This window comes from Bombus huntii, chromosome 14 (genome assembly GCF_024542735.1).
Source record: "Bombus huntii isolate Logan2020A chromosome 14, iyBomHunt1.1, whole genome shotgun sequence".
Classification (NCBI taxonomy): domain Eukaryota; kingdom Metazoa; phylum Arthropoda; class Insecta; order Hymenoptera; family Apidae; genus Bombus; species Bombus huntii.
The window spans coordinates 8,130,014-8,148,787 of NC_066251.1; the positions used below are offsets into that span (position 1 = coordinate 8,130,014).

Sequence of the window (18,774 nt, forward strand, 5' to 3'; positions counted from 1 at the left end):
TCAAAAATACAGAACCTATTGAAGCTCTATGATATTTAACGATCCTAAAATACACAGAAACTTTTTCTGCCTCCCTTTTTCCTAAAAATAAAAAAAAAAAAAAAAGAAAGAAAAACGTTGGAACGCTTTCATAACGATGCAAACGGAGCAATCGATTAAACAGAATAGGGCGATTGGAGCCGTGGTTGGCTGAGCAGCGCAGGTCGAGCAACCAAACGAATTTTTCGAGACGTAGTCGCGTTTCGATGGTCGTTTACCTATCGTTTCCTCGTTATCACCGACGCGATTGATAGCACGGCTGCCTGCGGCGAACCTTAACACGGTCGTCCAGAAGCCGCAAATAATAATTACGATCGCGTGTGAGCCGGTTATTAGCACGAGTACCGGAAACTGCTTCCGTTACTAATGATTATGTTCGTTATTCAAGTACCACCCACTAACGGTGCCACTTAATCAGCACCACTTTGCGAACCCGTTTAACCCGCCGCGGTTAAATCGCCACGGGAAACCGTGTAAAATACCGAACGAAAGGCACGTCGGCTAAAACAAGCATTGCTTTTAGCCAAACGACCGGTTTACGCTTGCTGTGCAAATTATTCGACACAATATTCGCTGAAAATGTTAGGGTGCAAGAGGAATTGTGATAGGAATTGAATTTTGGTATTTTGTTAACGGATGATTTTATTTTGGGAAAGTTTACTTTGAAATGAAAGATTATTTTTTAAATATTTTGGCAAAGTTTACTTTGAAATGAAAGATTATTTTTTAAATATTTCAATAAAAATTACTAAATATATTGTTATTATTAAACGCTATTAAAATAACTAAATATATTGTGATATACTAATATGCTATCATACTAGTATAGTGATATATTAATATACTATTATGCACATAATATATTGAACGTCTTGATCGTTTTAATCCTTGATTGTCGTGAAATTCGTGTTCGTTTTGAAAGTCTTGATCGTCTCGAAACTTTCGATGTCTATTCTTTACTATGTTATATACTGCGCGGCGGCACGGCCCATATGTATTCTGTAAGTGTCCAAATACTTTCGTGTCCCATTGTATAAAATTTTTCCGATTAGCTGCAAGCGTGAGACGTAGGATTTCACGGTGGCGAAAGATAGTCAAAATTCGTGTCTACGTGTACAGGCATTAAAATAATACAGGGAGTATCTGCAGTAATAGCCGCATTGCGTACAACGTTACTGCAATCGCATGATGTAAATGCGCCGTTACACCGAACCAGTGAAGGGGAAAAAAACGTCTCACACGCGTTAAATCCATTGTAATTGTACTGGACTTTTAATATCGTCATTAATGCCGGAAACGTTGTCAAGAAACGTGAGCGACGTCGAGCATAGAACTTTGAAAGAACCGACTTTTCGAATAATGCATGATTCGCGCGAAAGAATCGTTCGTTGCAATAAGTCAAGGGAAAATGAATAGATGAAAATTGTTACATGAGTGGTGTTACATGAGAGTTGGAAGTTTCTTTCAGAATGTATTACGAAGAAACCTATTTTTGAAAACATGTAGTTTCTAGAAAAATGTCGATTTCTTTGTACAGTTTACACTTTGATGATTTACCCTATTGGTTTTTATTAATAAAAGCGAAGGTTGAATGAATATCTTGTCCCTCGTGCAATTGAATCACTCGATTGATTAAAGTGACTCCAGCCTGTTCAACGCGTTAATTACCACGGTGGTAATCGATAACTCACGTTACTAAGGCTTTTGCGAATGATTAACAAAATAAGATAGATTTCGGGAACTAAAAAAATTGTTAATAATATGAATGACTTCGATAAGTTTTCTTTTTTATTTATTGATTATCTCCACATCTGATTAAATACTGCAATTACATTATTCTATAAATATATAAATATTTAAATAGTATTTATACGCTTAATTTCATACAGTTACCTTAGTTGGTGCTGTTAATTAGTAAATAATTAATCAGTAAAATAATACAGTTTTGTACACTTCCCTTAGGAATCTCTAAGAAATAGGTATATTTCCCTTAGAAAACTTGGAGCTTTTTTACATTGTATTCTATTAGTTAAAAGCAATTGCATATTGTTGAATATTTTTTATTTTCATCTTGTATCCTCGAAGTTAGTGTAGTAAAAAAGTAGATACTCGATGGCGTTGTTAGTGTCGTAATATTCATAGGATTCAGCAGTCTGTGTTTTGATAAAGTACGAATGTATAATGTTGGAGTAACCTATCCCGAGTCTAGTTATTTGTGTCTGTTCTTTTCTAATCAATGTCATAGCCGGTCTTTCTTCGTGCATGTTTCCTCCTGATTTATGTATGAAGGTGTTGTGGTTTGGCAAAAGTTATTCCATTCTTCTCCTACTATTGTTCTTGTTAGGTGTTTGTCTTTTAAGACTTTATTACTAGTTAGCTGTTCTAGTGTAGTGTTGCTTTCCCTTAGGTACTTTCAACTTCTACGTGAAATAGCCTGGCTCCATGTTGGATCAGATTGCCAGAAGAAAATGCGCAAATACAATATAATATTTTGCAAAAATTAAATATTACATAATTTAGTACGCATTTAAATTTTTTATAACATCATTTAAAACATAGGTTTATTGGTAGAAAATACATTTAGTGGCATTTAATAATAAATATGCTGTAAACCCATCGATAGCAACAGAAAATAATGAAATTTTAGATTTCTAAATACGTAGAAAATGTTTCTCTCACGACTAGGAGGCGGTTTTGAGTGGGACATTAAACGTCGTGAAAAAAACCCGTTAATAAGAATAATTCAGTATAGGAACGTCTACGAATGATAAATGTAAGTACGTATATAGGAAATCTACAAAACATTTAAGTAATAAAATAGTTTCCTATAGTTGTATTTAACACTTGTAACGTTGTCCCATTCAAGACTATAAATGAGGATATTGTAAAGTAACATCAAAATAAAGAAAATAATCAACCAAGCCTACCTGTTAAATATTCTCGCTTCAGTCGAATATAGACGACCTTAATATTATACTTCAACTTGTAGTACATAACTGTATCTCGTAAAACGACATAGAAAACCAAGGAAAATTTTCCGTTCACATCCGAAAAACATCAATCAAGGATTAGCATCTTGTTGCGAAAGATACTGCAGTAAAGTTACACAAAATGACTGGGCATTAATGTTGCCATAAACAGGAAAACATTTCGCACGTATAATGCGCTTAGAATTTTGCTAATATGATTTGTCCCCTTCAAAACCTGTCCTGTCATAGCACCACTCCCCTATGTATAATGTATGCCAGTTCCTAAGGCAAATTACTATATAGAATTCGCGAGTCAATGTGTTAAACTTTTAACTGGAGAGTTCACTTACCAGAAGCGCATCTGCGCTCGCTTTCTGTATGTAGTCCTTAAAGTTCCTTGACGAGTTAACTCGTCGTGCGCGCTGCAAAAGAATTCTCCAATGACTCGTCATTCTTGATCAAACGATTACAGCGAACGAGCTTCGTTGGTCTATCGCCGGCTGGAAAAACGATACACTCGTTGTAACTGCATATTACGTCCGGGCACGATGGTCGCATAAAAATTCATTTTTACTCACCTTTAGCACGGCGTTGATACGTGAAAATATATTTCCGCGGGCCGCGGGAAATCTCGTCTCTCAAACGATTTCTCGTAATAAAAACAGATATGCGGCGTGTCTTCGTGAAAAACGAGTCGCGAACGCCCTAGTTTGATATTCCTTTTCTTTTTTCTAACGCACTTTCGCCGTGCATACGCGCGCGTCCTATAAAATTTTACAGATGGAATTAAGTGGAACGAGAAATCGGACAGCCTCGCGAGTTTTCGTTACTCGTACGTGAAACGATAAAAACTAGAATTCGGGGTTATGGTTGAATCATGTCGTATTTCGTTTCTCGTCACGTTTGGAAAGTTTAGTTGGTTTACTTTTTGAGAAATGTTCCATTCGAAACGAGACCAAGTATTCCGTATTTAACACGTTTTAACATTAACGACCTTATCCTTATCCGATTTTTATGCCGGGGAAAATATGATTGGTTATGATTTTTCACTTTTATATAGAAACTAAAAAGTCATAAGACCAATGGAATAGCGTAGAGATAAAACACAATGGCGCTGCGATAAGTTAACAAGAATGGAATTTAAAAGTTATAGAAAGATGCTTTCCCGGAGGACCATTAGGTATTTTCAATAATTTTTCCAGGTCTTTCTTCTCTTGTAAAACGATACAGTTTGTCATAATGTCTTTCCCAAGTATTATTCGTTCAATCGTGTTGATAAAGATACAAATTTGCACAAATATCAGCAGTCTATCCATCACATCGTAACATCAAGTGATAAAAAAGGAATCAAAAAGCGTACGTGTATAGTTATTTACAATAAGAGTTGGAATATGTTGGAAATACAAGGTAAAATATGGAAATTAAAAAAGCATTGCTTTAGGAAACAGTTATTGAATGTATTCCAGACATTTATGGTAATAAATATACATAAATGAAAGAAAGTCGATTACACATATTACTGTGAATATCTATCAACTGTATATACTTCTACATATATTTCAATACATTGAACAACATAAAAAAAATATTTCTCTTTTTATTTCTACATTGCCAAACTATATACGAACACTTTTGTCTCTGTATATCGCTGCGCATCGAATTTCCAAGTGGAGTATCTTCACAAACAGGTTAGATCGTTTCGAGGTCAGAATTGGGTGGCCACAACGCATTTCCAGCTTATTAGTCGTGGCAGCTTTCGCTAGCAGGTTGCAGCGTTTATCCAGCGTAATGTGACGGGCGAAAGTATGAGCATGAAATTTCTAATTAGGAAACGAATGAACGAGAGCAAGAGGGAGAGAGAGAGAGAGAGAGGAGGGGTGGCTTCGAAACAGGTCGGGCCGAGTTCATCGAACCGGTTACAATAATTAGAAGGATTTTCGTAAGTGGTTGCGCGCGCGAGCGGACTCCAGATTTACCACTTACCGCATCGATAACGGGCCGAAGGGTGGTTTGAAGGGTCATCCGCTGAAAAATGCCGGTTTCACGAGCAAATGCTCGCTGAAAAAGTGGGGTAATAATGGCCAGTCTTACGCTGCACAGAGCTCTCCCTATCGTGACTAGATTCCTCCGCGAGTCTCGAATAATATTTCTCATTTTCGCTTTACCGTCGCGAAACCGGGAAAAAACTGTAACCATATTATTCCGCATCCCCGGGCTGTTGGCTATATATATGTCGGCTATATTAGGGCAGAGAGGGGATAGATTGCAAAATTTCGGCGATTTCGATGATTTATCGTAAGCACTTTCGAGCTTGCCTTACGCAGAATGCAAATTTTATGGGTGCTTTTCGGGACGAGGGACGGTTGTTTGTTTTAACGTCGACGATTTATGGAAAATACATGACAAATGGCGAAAGGAAGATACCATCGAGTTTGTAACTTTATTATTATTAGGGGAAGATAGACAAAAGTGGCACGCCATTGGTTCATTAATTCTTTTCAACCAAGTTGATCCTCTATTCTCTACGGATTTTAATTTATAACGATTACTACCGTGGTGGAGTACATCATAATACAATGCAAGAAATAATTTTCCTACAGACGATGATTCAAAGCGAAACTGAGCATAAAAGGCAATTTGCAAGACAAGAAAACAAAACAATAGTTTTCAAATTACTTAGAGTATATCAAATTATGGGACAATTTGTGAGCTTGTGTAATTTCTTTCTTCATTCTCTCGTGCCGTTAATAATTGCCGCGAATTGTTAACGCGATTATAAATAATGAAATATAGGAGAAAAATGTTGAATGTTAATTCAAATATTTCTGATGAAATAATTTTCATTTACATTTCAATTTCAGTGTAGTCGTATTCGTTTATATGTATTCCAGATAAAAGTATAGTTAAATATAGTTCTTGCAATTTAACTCGGGAAATATCATCTATTGTTGGCCCTTCGCGTGTTTCATCGTCAAGATTAAAATCCTTTGGTCGAAATTTGTGATAGTAATTTTCCACTCTGTGCCACTGCTTTGGGTTTGAAAACACGACAACAAATTTTCATCCACCTTTGTTGCAGATCTTTCCATCAGATACTCGCGGTAGTTCGTTACCAGCCATATTTGCTGACCAAATTCCTTTCTCAAATTCTTTTTCAAGATTATACTATCTTATTGTAATTCATATCTCCGCGGTGGAAAGCTGCATACATTTCTGGCTACATAGGATTTATGGAAGTTTCTAAATAAAGTCATGAATATGCAGGAGTAAACTAGTGACAGGATTTTCCTATTAATCCGAGAATAAATAGATGAATCGTTTCTAGATTCATTAATAATATCTTCCAAAGTGGAATATTTTATATTCTATCAAGTAAAGAAAAATATCGATGTTGCCAGTCTGTTCGTTTTTATTGTTTTTAAAGGGATTACCAAATTACACAAACAGTTCGGTTATTAATATTTTTAAGATCATTCATCTTTAAATCCACTTAGGTTCTCAAACAATTTGTAGCAATTTACAAGTTGAATTTAGTCTATTCTTAAACCCTTATAAATGTCCAAAAATTCTACTTTCACTATAAAATTACGCATCCTAAATTATTCAAAAGAGAAAGAGCCAAATTCCGTTATTTTTCAGAGTCCAAGATCCTCTCTATCGTTCGAAAAAAATTAGGCTTGAACGTCAATCACAATCGTTAACCCAATAAGGAATTCCTCAAAATAGGACAAAAGTCGCGAATCATTTCCAAGCATTCGAAGACGTGGTTTCAAAGATTACGGGAGTTGCCCTGCAAAGACACCCATCCCTGTGGAACCCGGTGCTAACTGGCATTCAAGAGCCGCGAGCTTTTCTTAATTGGCCTTAATGATCGCACCCTCGAAAATGGGAAACGCTTGGCGCGTAATTCCTCGAATGTTTCCCCACCCTTTTGCCTGTAACCCTCTGCTCGTTCCAGTTCCAGTTCGGTTTTTTCCACGGTTCCGACTGGCAGAAATTCTAAAGACACTTATTTCGTGAGCTTTGGGCCGCCTCTTCGTGTAACAATGACTGCACTTTGCGTCAAGGCCCGCGCGCCAACTTGACCCACTTGTCGCATTTTTTTTTCTTTTTATTTATTTTTTAACCGGCAGCAAGCGTGTGCTCGCGCTCGCGATTGACACACGAACAGAGGAAGAACCCGGGAGTCGCTTGGCCATGCACGTGAAAAAATTTCCACCGGCTTTTCATTCGATCGTGGAACACTAACGACTCGCACTAACGGTGCAAAGTCGCTTTGGGACGAGTTTTCCACGTTATACGCGGAATCGCACGTTAAATCGCGACGAGAGATGGTTACGAGCCTGTTTCTCATCCTTTTGTACCGCGATTCCATGGGACTCTTCAAGCAATTCAGACGGCGGAATGATAAATGATGTTTTGAGTGACAACAGCGGTGATGTTTTGTATTGAGAATACTGAATTAAAGATGACACTTCCAGTTTATACATCTACTTTTCCAACTTAATAATTAATAATTGAAGTACAGGTTTTTACGCATTTAGAGAGGAAATTTGAATGTGCAAAATTGCATAGAATGCATAGAATACGAATGTAAAGTATCTAGAGCTTAGTGCTTTTTGTAATATTTGGTAGATAGAAGAATTTCCTACCGAGGTTCTGTTTTCTTAACTATGTTGTCAAAAACATGAATTTGCATAAAAATTCGCAGTTTACTAACTGTATTCGGAAATTGACAAGTTACAAGTTCCAGACTTCTTTCTTAATTTTTTAATTTTCATAATTATTGTTTTATGGTATAATCGGATAATGCGTGGTGTATAAAATTAACTCGTAAAATTGGTCACATCTTACTGAAGTATTTATTGATATTAGTAGATAACCTGCAACTTGCAGAATTTTAATTTCATTTCTTGTAGAATTTTTCATGAGGACCGTGAAATAAATAAAATAAATTATTCTAGCAAGTAAAATATTCAACCTATTTCTTTTCTATGGTACTATTATCACTTATAAAAGTAAGTAACTTTTGAAGAGAAAATTGAATAGAAAAGCAATAGGTAAGTTAACACTTACAAAAATTTAAACTTGGAATCTTCTTTTATTGGAAATGATTTATTGTTTAAAATAATTTGCTCGGATGACAGCAATTACGAATTGCTGCGGTTTGCAATGTTTAATCATTCATATTTCATGTAACAGAAAATGCTTCATTTTGTATTTGTAAATTTTGATTTCATTGTTGTTTAAACTTTAAATAAGCGATTATAATAATTTGGTCAGCGACTGTGAATGTAGAGTGCTCAATTATAAATATCAGGAGTAAGATATACAAGTTTTATTTGATCAAAATTTTTGGAAAGTTGGTAGAATATTTTCTGCTCGTTTCTGTTTAACTTCAACTGTAGATGGTGTAATTATACAAGGAAAAATAGATTGTAAGAGTAGTAGAGGAACGAAGTTAATTCACGTTGTAAGTAATATGAAATATGTTTAAACTGCTGTAATTTAAACGGCATGATTATACGAGTTGAAATAATCATAAAAATGTAGACCTAAAAGGGGGCCAGTTTGCCAGTTTCTGAGAAACTCTGAGAAACTGCGAGTTTCGTTCGCGGTTTAAAAAAGTTTACTGTGTATTCGACGAAACATAACCTTTCCACTCTCATAGGGAATTTTTTATGAAAATGTAGACAGTTTAAAATCGATCCAAATACTTCCCATTTTCCCATATCTCTGATACTCTAGAGAGAAGTCAAACAATCTGATAAGTTTATTTTTGCTGATTTCCTGACTTTGATGTCAGTTAACGGCTTCAAAGAAACACTGTAATATGAGATAATTTTGAATTGAGAAGAAATTTGATAGGTTCGGAAATATAAGCCTTCTGAAAGCTTGTAACACGTATATAAAGTTTTGTAAGAAACGAATAATATTAGTTTAATTGTTACGTTAGTTCAACTTAATTAACTGATATCTATCTGTACAATTAATAGTCTTAACATTTTTTACATGTTCAAAAAAATGGCAAAAACTTACGTATTATGTTTCTCACTTATGATCTTCGAATATCTAACGCTCTAATCATCATTCACACATTTACAGCTTTGCTTATAAATAATTTTCTCTCGCTGGACAAATTTCCATGAATCGCGCGATTTTTCATCTTTTTCATTATCGATGTAAGCATTCGATGATTATCCGGAATAACTTTTACTTAGCAGCACCGACTAATCTATAAATCATCTCCCCTTAACAAATCCCCTCTTAACAAACAAGAAACTTAATAGCTACAGACGACGCAACTTTTGTTCTTTCATTCGTTCCCGTCACACGAACCAGTGAAAAATCTTAGCGCAACTAGCAGCAGACACAAGCTGGTCCACTGTCCGCCAAAAACCAGGACAGTGTAAGAAACACGGGCTGACACAAAACTCTGGCCAATAAAACACTGGCATCAAAAGCACTGGGCAAAAATACCAAAGTTGCCGCAGTTTTTCGCGCTAATTCGCGCTTCAACGCTTTTTGCTTAGGCGCGAACCTTCAAGAACTTTTATCGGGATAAGAACTTGCGATCTTAGCTTGGGTAAGCTTCTCTAGGACCTAATGTTAGCTACGATATTTTGAATTAGAAGCGCAGTTTTGTTATTTTCCATTTGTCAGTCTTCTTTATAACACGAGCACTAACAACACCTACTTAATTGTAAGATACGTACCTAATTAATGGATATAAAATATGCTTGTAAAAAAGGTTATAAAATATCAGATTGAGTCTCTAAGAGGACGAACAGATTTACTTAGAATTTGACATCTTAAATGACAATTGATTTATTTTCATGAATTTATTTGTTGCAAAGAGATGATATAAAAAATTGCGAATTCCAAGGTGAGTTTTTGGTGAATAATATTTGTAATTATCATTTTCTGCTACGTCTCAATGAAATGGATTTAATCAGCATAGTTTCTGAGAGAGAGAAAGAGAGAGAATTGTAAATCATGGTCGAAAATTCAATTTTTTGGTATATTGTAAAAGAATATAAAACTGCTTGGGATTTAAACACCTGATATATTTGTTTTAAACATTCACCGTGTTCCTCTATTCAATTATTAGAGACATGTTGAATAATTACGCAATTATATACAATCCCGATACAATAGTATACAAATGGAACAAAACTTGTTACAATTTCTATCTTAGAATTCAGAATTGATTCTGATTGATCGAAGTAACGGTAAGAATGACTTAAACTCGTTGCCACGTATTTAACTAATCGAATAACTAACTGTAGCAAAAATTGGATTTTCCTGATTTACCATGATACTGTACGTAACAGCATTTTCAATCACGTGGTCGAGCCACGACTATCCGTTTAAGTTTCAACATAAATACGTGGAGGTGTCGCGACGCACTCTGGAAGCGGCGTGTCTCGTTTCGTTACGGTGGTGGTACGAGCCGGAAATTAAATGCAGATACCTCGATGCTCATTTCCAGTTTCGCAGTTAACAGCTAGTTTATCAACCGACTCCCACTGCTCGCGACGAAACTATTTCAAACGTCGAATTGCTCGTGCGGTTCTGTCGATTATTATTGCCGGCGTGGCTGTGTAGAATCTATGGCTTGTTTTCAGGTTAATTCGAAGCACGTGATTCTTTCGTCGGTGATCGATCATGAGGAAGGTGATTGGATATTTGATATGAACCCATATTAATGAAGAGAAAATGATAAAATGAAAATTCCTCGGACATAGTCGAATGATTAAAATTCATCAAAAGTTCATTCATCATTAATTTCATTGTTCGTTTTCCCTTCATAATGGATATAATTTCAATCATTGCGGTATAGCGAATCTTCTTTTAAATCTCTGACGTTCCAAATTAAGTATGAATATTTCTTATTCATAGATTCATCTATACATTAATAAATCCTCACTCTTGGTTCGTTTGACAAATATTCGATCACCACTACAATGGCTTTCTTGGTATATGCAAAAACCGGTACAACTTTGCAATGCACACGCCTGATCAAAAGAGTTTGTACGGTTACTATATTTACTGCTTAAATTGAACGAAATTTACCTGCGTAATAAAAATACATTGTTAGGGAGAAATAAGTAAGTAAATATTTAACTTGATACTTTGTACGGTAAAAATATGCTACTAATATAATAAGATATTCTATAAAAAATATTCTGTACGATTTAAAATTCTCACAACATCAAACAATCTGCACCAAAGCAAATAATCTACATCGAATCTATAGTTCTATTAAATATAGAGAATATCCTAAGATCTTTTAGAAAGAAATCTATAATTAATTTTATGTTCAATATTTGCAATGATTCAAACTAACCGTCATATTGATTGCCTCTAATTAAACCTGAAATTTAGACCAAAATTATACTCGAATTTTAACCTCATCTCAGAAATCGTACATTAATCTCAAAACCAACGTGTAGTATCTTGAAAAATCATCTCTCTGTCTGTCCTCTTAAATAAACCTTGAATTTCCCAGCGAGTGGAAATTTCGAGAGATTAGCATATTCAAATTCTCCAATAATTTGACTCCGGTGCTGCGATGACCTTGTCAGAAATTGTACTCCGTGATTACACATATACACGCCGCTGGCAATCAGAGACGACTAATTATGTATGTTGCACCGAGCCAAAGTTCGTCGTTGTGCCTTTCCACGGTTAAACCGGATGCTTCTCATATATCCCTGTAATCGATCTTCCGTCTTCATGCCTACGTAATTAACACGGATAATTCCGTGTGTCAATAATGCATTGGTCGGTTTACTTATAATGAACGACTAATCGAGGCTAATATTATGTGGGGACGTAATTAGGTGCACAGTACGAAACGGAACGTGTACGTTGCGTACCGATTATCGATATTGATACACGGACGTAGTAGTCGTAGTAGGTCTTGAGGCGGTTTGCAAATATAATTTGACAATATAATAATAATAATGTAATGATAATTTTGACAAATGTTTTCCATCGATCAAACAGTATAGTTATCGTCGATGACTATATCGAAGAATAGAAAAGAGCCCGATTTTTTCAGAAATTTGTTTGGTGCTACAATTCATTCGTTGACCTATACTCTGTCACTGAGGACAAAAATAAGCGGCCAGATAGTGGAAATAAGTTTCAATAAAATTTCGATAAATATGGCTCGTTTACAGAAACGTAAATAATAATTTCAATTATTTATTAAGTAATCTTTATGTATCATAAGGTATATCGAGTGTACGAAAAGATCGGGACAAAACTTATACACATGTTTATGACGCCAAGCAGGTAAAAATTCGTATAAACTTATGTTCGAAGATGCTTGATCGAAGAGTTATGTGTTCAAAGATTTTCGGGAAGTTGTTCTTGGTTTCTGAAAATATGATAGAAACAGGAGATCAGCTTTGGGAATATATCCAAAATTCATGGGAAAGTATTCGTGCATTTACTATTATTTTTACAACGTCAAGAATATTCGAAAGGATTAGACAACCATTATTCGATGAATGGAAATCTGCATTCTCGCAGAAGGCAGAAATTTCGAACATTTGTTATAACTGGCGAAACAGTTAATACAAATCTTTGGACGCTTGTAACTCTTCAATGAAACACTTTCGGGCACAAGTTTGTATGAACTACTCTGACTTCGTTACTCCACTTAACTTCCTTAACACGTAGCATAAGTTTTGTCCCGATCTTATCGGCAACTTGTATAATAAATTAAATGAAGTACGTAATACTAGTAATAATTCGATTAAATTTCATTCAGACCTACTTCCACTATTTGTCTGTTTATTTTTTTCCCTAACTGTATGTCTTGGTCTCTGTCGAGTTGCAAATATACACTGTTGTTGTTAATTCGTGGTACAAGTGCAGTCAGACAGATTGCATGGCTGAAAGTAGAATTAAAATGAAGAATAAGTTGAGAATTACGTTGAAATAACGAGGAATAACCAGAATAACAATTACGTTGGAGGTTTAATTTTTCAGAAGGTCAAACTTGAAAATGTATAAAGTACGTGTACACTGAGCGCTATTTTTTCTACTTTTTCCTATTTTTTCCAAAACGGGGTCTTAAGCGAAAAGTCCTTACTCTACGTTTTCGACTTATTTTCGCGTGTAGAATAATCTGGTGTTAATTTTCTACTACTGTGTAGCCGGGATTAGACAAATTAAAACCGGAGGGGGAAATGCAAGGAACACTAAAAATTATAACATTCTCGCAATAAATTCTCAGTATACGAACATCCAACGCCAATATGTATGCAAATTCGAAAGGGAACTCCGTGGCTGCTGTTTTAATATAAAATTCCCCCAGAAAAAAGCTCGTACCGTGTGGAATAGTACACGCAGAGAGTTTCCACTATCATGGATTCACTGGATTTTTAAAACTTGAACAATCTATGTAAATATAATTGATACGAGCTGAAATTCCCAAGCTACTGCGAACGACTGTAAAATCTTTTTTCGCGATGATCGTTCTTTTCAACGCGTTTTCGTGGTTCGTCGAACCTTCTATTTCAAACTCTGTGATGTTTCCAAATATTAGGAAGGAACAATATCGCGAAATACTTGTTAAGTCGCTTCGTAAACAACGAATTATTTGATTGTTCTATTCAATGTAAAATTGTAAAATTAGAAAAGAGGAAACCTACACTAACCTGTAACTTGTAAATTCGTTGATATCGTTAGCTGGCAAATTATTACAGAAAAGTGTTCCGATAATTTTATCAAATTTACAAGTGATACGAAGTGAGTTATGAATTTTTATCACACGATCAACTTTTACAATTTTATCGTATACTATAGTTGTTAAACACATAATTGACAAGAAGGTAACGATGAGAAAAAAGCGGGAGATGCCTAAGTAAAAAAGAATTGTTAAGGAAATTGGCAATCAGTCTAACTACATCACGCGGAATAAAGTCGGTGTTTCTTTAGTTAAAAGTAATGCTGTATCGGTTTAATCCGCTTGGAAAGCATCGATCGAATGTTTTCGAGGTCGATGCACGACTCTCGAACGAAGAGAACCCGTGAAATATTGCCAAGGCAACGTTCCGTTGCTTTCTCATAAACCACAGCTCTTCTTTCCGATTAATGGACGATTAAATTAAAATCGAAAATTTATCGAAACCCGCACGGGTTACGTTTCGATAGGATAATTTATATTTCGCGTGTACAGAGAAAAGCCATGAAAATCGCGCGATTATTCTCTCTGTTGAAAGAACTGGTACGAGAGAAACAAAAATCCACACGTAGTTTCTCTTTGTTCCCTCGAATATTTTGCATTTTAATGCACGAAAATAGAGAAAGGAAATGATGGTTAGGGAAATGGAAAATATTTTGCTACGTTGGTATGGATCGGTCGCCGAGTGGAAATATTCTCAGTTATCCGATAATAATTTCCCTTGATTTTCCGTGCATTCGGTTTTGTAATTAATTACCACATGTCGTTATTAATTTATCGGCTATTTACTCGGAGTGTTAATGAATTTCGTCTAAAATTGCATCCAGATAAAATCGTAATGGATCGTAGAATGGAGTAATTAACAAAAAGAACTTGCATCAGATTTGTAATATTCATGCTAAATGAAATGTTTCATGAAAATTATCATTAGTCTACAGTTTGATGCATGGAAATATTTGACCAGTTGATTATCGCTTATGTTAATTATATTATGCCATTATAGAAAAATAATATATTCAGAGCCATTCGAATACTTTCGTTAGCACTTGTACGTCATTTTATTTTTATTATCCATTTTTAACTATATAATCTGTATGTATTATTCGCAAAACAATTTTTTTAACATTTTGTAACACTGTCGGTGGATCGAGAAACTGACTGAAATATCATGGATTATCGAAAAACTTCGTGATGACGTGATCTTCCTGAAAAAAATGGACGATGGACATAATTCTAAGTGCAAGGGAATTGTGTAACGCGTTTTTCGACTACAAAGCAGAGAATTTACCGGGAAACTCGATGACTGACCGCCAATTTCCTTCCGCTTTCTGCTCCCTGTTCCCAATTCTCCCACATTCTCGCTGGAAAAAGTCAGCTTCGCATTGCTCACACCTCGTTTCCACGGCCGGATATTAGAGTTTTATTGTCACGGGACACAATTATGTCTCCTCTGTCTATCATTCTCTTTTCTCTTCTTTACGAGCGGAATTCATCTTTGTCAGTCGCTAAAATCACAAATTGTAAGTGACGTTAACTTCAAAGATTCGATAACTTTTCAGATAAATTCAGCTTCTTTCTTAATAAGAATTATGTTCTAATATAATTTTTTTGACATATTCGTGCCACTATTTTACAAGAAGAAAGAAAAAGAATAATTCCCTTTTTTTTGTAGATTTTGAAAATGGCTCCTTGTAATCAGGAAGCGCAGAATGAGGGAGGAAATTGTTGAAAACGAACTTACACCACTTTCAAAATAAGCGATTCATCTATTAATGTATTTACTGTAATGGCATACTGACTAATTATTCCAACGCCCATCATAGATTTTATGTAACAGCAGGAATAGAATTTTCTCGAAGTTGTTCAAAATTATTGAACTTACTTCAAAATTATTGCACAAGAAGTGCAGGAATATTCGTATAGAAAAATTCAAAACATTAAACCTCCGAGAATTAAAGTCGGCTAAATGAGAGTCCCTTTAATTAACTTAACAGGAACAGAAACATAACGATATGGTTCTCATTAGCGCTTAGTTTATTCAAGAAATTTCATCTCTCTATCTTCATTGCACCGATATAAATATTAAAATTCCACGAATTTATAATATCCTATATATAATTAAAATGAAAACGATTAAAATTAAAATCATCCTTGTGTTTCTTTCTAGATCTTGAAACAAAATTAGTGAAATTCAGATAGAATAAGTGCTCAGGTAGAGAGATGTATCTTTCCTAATTTATTAATAGAACCTTTTGTTCATCGAAACGAGGTGAATATTCAAAGAAAAGTGCACGTACGAAGACGACAGGCCATTTCTCTGGGTCTTCGAGGTAGCAGGTGCTGGCTGGCGTCTCCCTTTTTCTTTTCCCTCGACATGCTTTCCAGCAGTTTATCCTGAGGCTCAACCATTGCACGCGTTCCTCTTCGTGCTGCACGTTAGAGGGTCAATCTTATGCAATCTGTTGCCGTGGTAATTAAACATCATGATTTTTTAATGAAACTGTAGCGAACGCAAGGCCGCGATTTTAAATCTTCCTCTGTGAGTTATCATACTAAAAAAGTTCCGCCGCTGAATCGTACACTTTTTCTAACGCAATTTTCTTCTCTGCTATATTACCTTTCGCTTTTTATCCTGGCTAAATATAAAAGCGTAAGATCTAATTTAGAAGATATCTTATTGTTGGAATTTTATTTATTAATAGGAATTTTAATAATACATTTTAACCAAAACAAAATTTTATCATCTTGAAACTTTATGGCCATAAAATCTTAAAATTTAATAAAAAAAAAAGAAAATACCTCGAGAAAAGGTTTTCCATATTTCCCTCGTGAACTAATGTACCTTCGTGTCCTTTCTTTTTTGTTGTGCCTTTAAAATAGTGTAATTTTGTACTGAATATTTGAACGTGGAAAATACTTGTAACAATTGATACAACTCGCCCATTATTCGAAAATGGTTCGAAACGATTCAAAGGTATTAAATGATTCTCGTGTCTGATAGAGCTCAGTAGTCTAACGTAATTGCGTTGTAAAGCTTTCAGTGTTTGATACCTGGCTTAAGTCGCATGCATAGATTGTGGCGTATGTATAGGCGCGAGACAGAAGTCGCACAGAAGTTCCTACAAATTGTGAACAAATGTTGGACGTATTAACGAGCGGAATCGAAGGAGCGTAATTTTGCTGGATACATATCTGAAGGAAGTCAAAGTAATTCGATCGCGTAAAACCGATGATTATATCGTAACCTCGAATGTCGTTAAATTTTAGCCCAAGTAAAGTTCCGTTGAATTACAACGAGGATTTAAAGACACGAACGTGCACGATATGTTTCAACTCAAAATTAAAATGCACGCTATACAGCAAAACCTTTGATCGTGACAGATATAACAAAAGGTATGAGAAAGAAATTGTTAGAATTATTCTCTATGGAATATCGTTAGAATTATAGTCCACAAAATATTGTGAAAATTATTCTCTATTATATTTTTCTCTCTGTATATATATATATAGTCATATAAAATTCTTCATTGACATTATAAAACAAATTCATCGCGCTACCTCTTGTATTGAGATCTTCACAAACTTCAGTACAGCATCTTTCATTTAAAACCTTCAATGACACCAGACGAAATTCTTCAATCCATATCGAAAAAGATTAATATCATTCAAAAGCAAAAACAAGAATCTGATAGTTCTTTCGAAACTAGGTCATTCGTAATATTACACATTTATGCTTCAAAAAATGTAAAGGAGGAGATAGAAAGAAGAGGAAAATAAAACATGTCTTGTTAACAATTCTCAAAACATCCTCCAGAAGTAAAAAAGAAATCTCACAATCCCTTAGTAAGAACCCACGCTTCTAAAACAAAAAAAGAAAAGGAACAAGATATAAGATTTAGGTTTAGAAAATAAATAAATACCTTCAATAATCCTCAAGAAGAATCGCCTAAAAAATAGTCAGCCTCTCCACGTGACTTGTAATTGATTCCAAGCTACTCTCGAAGTATCCTATCACTTTCTAAACCTACTCAGCACACAGTCCCGGTTATTGGACTGTCGTAGCCGGCGTGGTCGATTGTTGTGGAAGCTGGCCAGCGCCCACGTAACCGGGGAATCCCGTAAAAGAATGCCGGGACACGAAACCGACGAGTCATGAATAGATGAGAAGCAGATAAAATTGAAAAGTTTGCCACGTTTCCATAGGGATCCTGTACACAAGCTTGTGGCCAGGAGTCGCCACTTTCGGCTACTTGTAGCCGGCTGGACAGGGCTTATAGTTTCTCTTCTTCTTTGCCGCTGCGGGATTACGTCGCCGAGTTCATAACCGGTGCACATTCAACCACGGAAACGTTTCACCGTCCTCACCGCGATTTCCGATCTGCACCCGTGGAGAAAGAGGCTCTTTAGCCGCTCTCGCAGCCGCCTCACCCCATCCAATTTTAATCATTTCCACGCGATCCTTCCTGAAAGAAACGAGATACCGCTACCACCGGGAATCTGGCTGCGCTAAAATTCGGTCTTCACCTGTGGGTCGATTTTAAAGCGGCAGTCTTCCAAGGCATCGTGTTTTATGGAAAGAGACTCTGTTTGAATTTGGTTAGCGAAAGCGTTGAATGTGTTAGAATTGAAATTTTATTATGAGGAAGGTATTCAGTGGTATTTCTTGTATTCTCAATGATTTCTTTTTATCGTTTTGTAGCGTCCTTAACAAATTTTTCATGAATTTCTGCTTTATAGGGTGTGACGAATAGATTTGAATGGCCATGATGTACTTTGCTGAACAATTTTAATCTATAGTTGTCATCTACAGTCTCGCTCATTTAATATTGATAAATAATAATGTCCGTAATAATGTAATATAATGATATAAAGATTATCTCGCTCGATGATCTCGTACGATCTTTCTCTAGTGTTCTTAAAAAAATTTTATAAGTTTCTGCTTTATAGTGTGATGAATAAATTTGAATGGTCATGGTGTATTTTCCTGGACAATTTTAATCTACAGCAATAATCTACAAACATTTAGTGAAATACATAATATGTTTTCCAGTGTCCTTAGAAAGT

General features: G+C 35.4%; 1 protein-coding gene across 4 annotated transcripts in view; it reads left to right on the top strand.

The window, feature by feature from the left end:
* Nucleotides 1-18,774, top strand: part of LOC126873298 (inactive rhomboid protein 1) — a 295,589-nt gene that overhangs the window by 233,944 nt on the left and 42,871 nt on the right. The gene's annotated exons all lie outside the window — the stretch shown is intronic.